This window comes from Falco punctatus (genome assembly GCF_963210335.1).
Source record: "Falco punctatus genome assembly, chromosome: 4".
Lineage (NCBI taxonomy): Eukaryota > Metazoa > Chordata > Aves > Falconiformes > Falconidae > Falco > Falco punctatus.
In genome coordinates this window covers 22,984,028-22,988,331 of record NC_137583.1, presented here as the reverse complement: position 1 = coordinate 22,988,331, position 4,304 = coordinate 22,984,028, and the positions used below count along the sequence as shown (strand labels likewise).

Sequence of the window (4,304 nt, the reverse complement as noted above, 5' to 3'; positions counted from 1 at the left end):
CTGTTAAAAAAAAAAAAAAAAAAAAAAAAAAGTGAAAAATATAAACTGTTCTATTTGAATATTTTTTATTATTATTATTTTAAATGCTACTTTCTTGCTACCCCCAAATGCCTGCTGTTCTACATACAGAATATTGTGATGTCTAAATACTATTTATCTACAAATTGTCTGCGTTTCTTGGCCGTAAGAACCAGCGTTACATGTAATAGAAAGGCAGCGGAAAAGAGACTGTGGCTTGTTCTGGCAGATTCTATCAGCAGAGCTGCTAACATCGCCTGCTAAATTGCATCCCCAGATGAGCCTGCCACAGCGCCCAGGGCAGGCACATCCCACGCGCGGGCTCCACTCCGTGCCAGCCTGCTCAGTTTGCTCTCACCACCCCCAGCACACGGGCCAAGGGAAAGGGGCTGATGGGCTGAAGGAAAGCAAGAAAAGTTTAAGTTCTTCAGTGCCACAGAAACAGACTGCTTCTATCAGGGAGGAAAGAACTACACAGTCCTCCTTTCTTTCTCTCTCTCTCTCTTTTTTTTTTTTTTTTTTAAACAGTTTTGTTGCTGTTTAGGGTGTCCCAGTGACTCAGAAGTGGCTGAAAGCACAGGACAATTAAGCTGGAAAGCTGGAGCCTGCCAGGGAGAGCAGCCTGCCAAGTCTGTCCCTGTCAGCAGGCAGTGGAGGGCTGGAAGTCAGCCCTGCTGCAGGCTTGGGCAGCCCCAGCACACATGGATGCACCATCAGAGAAAGCATCACACCAGGGATAAGACTCTGCCCTTCTCCCCCACTCCTCCCCAGGGGGGATGGAAAGAGGATGCATCAGTCTCTGGAGCAATGCAACTCCCCATCCTGAGCCTATCTTTCTCTCATTTGAGCCCATTTCTTTCTGGTGGGCTCAATATAATTCATTTCAGTAAATCTGGAATATCTACATTTTGTTTTATCTATCTATATCTAAAGTTATTGCACCTATTTTTGTAGCATTTTTTGTTATTAATCCAAATCTACAAAACAAAAAGTTGTTTCAAAACAAAACCCCCAATTCACCTAACACTAGTGAAACTTAAAAAAAAACTGAGGAAAAAAAAAAGTCATGAAAGTGATTGGAGCCATTTCGATTTTAGCAAAGTGACATTTTCATGCCCAGGAATGTTTTCTTACAAATGTTTGTCCTTCTAAACATTTAATGTGAGAGTCACTATTAGAAGTTTACATTAGTTCTTGAGGGTGACCAATTTCTACATTTCAAACTGTATATTATTCATCCCAGTTCAGAACCTAACCATAGAAGATGCAAAAATATCTCAGAAATTTAAGCCCTTTTATTTCTAAACCCTGGGAAATTCAACGACAGTTATTTCAAATGTATCCAGAGAATGCAGCGATAATCCATCCTGGGCACCACCCAAGGAAACAATTACAGCAGGGAAGATATTTTACCGGAGTGCCGGCTAGTAACAACTTGCAGAGCACAGGGGCACAGTATTTCTCCTTTGCTCTATTTTCGGTCGGTCTTGTATTGATCTTTTTTCCCCCATAATATCTTTTATTTATAATTTTTAATCATATTCTAGTGACCTCCAGTTTGTAATTGAAGGAGCAGGACAAACATGACTCAAGAACGAAAAAAAAAAAAAAGCAATAAATAAAAGCAGGAGAAAAATCTATATTCAGAAGTATGAGTGTGTGGAAGTATTCAGAATATTTTGAAGCGTGTGTTCTCATCTTCTAGTCTGCTCTTCATCTTCTAGATGAGATGCTTCTAAACCCTGTCACCAGCCCCGCTGAAGGCTCCCATTCCTTTGACACCTGCAGAACTAGGTTGCCTGCTAAAACTCAGGATGAGGTAGCGTTCAGGTCTTAACTCCTGCCTAAAGCTTCTAACAAAGATGGAATTGCAATCACCTTCTTACAGCTCCAGTGCAAGCTATCACCACTGCCCATTAGGTATTAAGAAGTAACAAATATCCGCCAGTATATCCCAGGTATAACTCACCACCAATTTTTATTTTGCCCATTAAATGACTGGCACCCATTTCCTCCTACACCAAAAGAGAACTGGCCCCCTGTTCCCAGTGGTACCGTTAGACCTCTCGCACCTGACCTCGAGAAATTATTTACGAAGTGGGGCTAACAAAAGATGACCAGTGCTCTGCCGTGGGACATAAAATGGACAGGAAAAGAGAGGAGAGAAGAGAGAAGGAAAAAAAAAGAAAAGAGTGACCTGAGGGGGCAGCTCAGACAGATGCAAGAAAGCCCAAGTTCTATAATCATTTGTTTCCAAGACAAAACCTGAAGTAGGAGAAGAAGAAAGCAGCAAATGGGCTTCTTAAAATACATACTTAAAATAAAATATAATGCTGTCAACCGTTGTCTCACTGTGAGCTCAACCGCTATGCTAAAGCTGCAAGGTATATTAAGAGTTGCAGAAACCATAAACTCTAACATAACTCTCTTTAATTTATAGTTGCCTGACAGTTTTGTTCTACTAAGCTATTTACTTGATGTATGTCTGACGTCACTTCGAATGAACTGTTCAAAATAGAAATACAATGTAGATGGGATAAACGATTTGTTTAGAAGACTTTCCAAAGTTGGCCTGTAAAATACACCAGCTGCAAAAGTTGCTTACGCCCCATGTGCACGCTGCCATTCCCAGCCATCGCCTCCTGCACCATCCGCAAGCATCCTTACACAGAGAGGCTTTGCTCTGTCAAAATGTAAAATCACATCTTTAGGGGAGATGCATCACCTTTGCATTGCACGTAGACACCTGTGCTGGGTAGTCAATCGAGTACCTGTGGGCACAGGTCAGGAGCTGCACCGTGCCCCCGGCTGCTCCCGAGCTGGCACTCAGCAGTGGTGGGTGCACCTGGAAACCAAACACTGCATACGGCACAGGACCACGCGGGACACCGGCCAGGAAAGGCCAGGGCGTGAGCACAGGCTGTGCTCCAAAGGGATCTCAGCAACCAGCTCTAGTCTGTCACCCTCTCCCAGTGCCACTGAGGACTCAGGCTGGATGGTCAGAGCCTCACATGTGCTGGCACTGCCAAAGCTGCTCTTACGCAGACTCAGGTTTTGCACACAAGCCCAGCAAGTGCAAGAGGACAGCAAAGCATGCTCAGGGGGAGCTCGTTCCAGGAGCCGCACCGGCAGCACACGCATGTGATTACACGTGTAAAAATATGTAGGTAAGCACCACATAGAAACGGGATCTGGAAAACAAATCTGAAAGTTACATTAAAAATATACTCCTTGGGAATTCATTACCTGTTTGGAATGAAGAGAAGCCCCCCAAATGAGGCTTTTACACAAAAAGCCCAGGAATATTCTCCGAAACTCCAGATAAATATACATTTGAGCTATCCAGGGAACGCTGAAGAGATTTTCACCAAGATTCACTTTGGAAGCTGAATAAAAACAACATAAAAGGTGTTAGAAAAATGGAGCCTTATCCCTGTCAAGGTCATGCTGGCCTCAGACTAGCAGACCACTTAAGCACACACATAATTTTCAGCACAGAAATAATTTCCCTGTAAAGAGTATTAAAGCAGCTTCTCAGATCAAGGCTAACACCTACACCTTTTCTTACAAAGCCTTAAAAGTACAACAAAACCTATAAAAAGCAGTTTATTAACATAACATCTCCCTGAAGAGCTGACCTTGACCTTTTTCATTCTGAAGAGTAAATATGTTTATAAGAATATACAGCAATTAAGTTTTCGTTCTTGCTGTGACTAAGTCACATCATATTACAAAGAAAAATGTCCTTGTGCTAATCAGCTGTTACTCAACACTTCTGCAATGTTATTGCTTGCAATTACCCTGTTCAAGGCTCCACATCTTCAAACTTCAGTCTAAGCATGGAAGTTCAATTTATTTAAGAAGCATGCCTGCTCCTCCTGCTCTGCAGCACCACCTGTGAAGGATCAGGATATAAAGCCAGTCCACACGCAGCTGGGAGCAGTGACAAAGGCAATACCTAACCGCTGCCACCGCAAAATGGTTGTCACCAAGAGCACAGTAGCCCATTATTAGACTGTCAGGATTCTTTGATTTAAAGGCCATAAAAGCTATATTTTATCCTGGATTTTGCTATACCAAGGGTTTTCTAGCCTGTAGGATCCAATTGCTTAAGAACTGAGAACTCTCCAGTCTTAATTGCATTTTTTATTTGTTTACGCTGTCGGCATATGACTCAAGATTCTGTGCACAGCTATTGAATAAGAGAAACAAGGTGTACAGCGCCCACTTAATTGGAACAATTCAAAACGAGCATTGCTTCATACCCTGGTCTCATTGATAAAGCA

General features: G+C 42.5%; 1 long non-coding RNA gene across 1 annotated transcript in view; it reads right to left on the bottom strand.

Annotated features, from left to right (window-relative positions):
* LOC308062796 overlaps positions 1-4,304 on the bottom strand; it is a 58,340-nt gene that overhangs the window by 28,652 nt on the left and 25,384 nt on the right. The gene's annotated exons all lie outside the window — the stretch shown is intronic.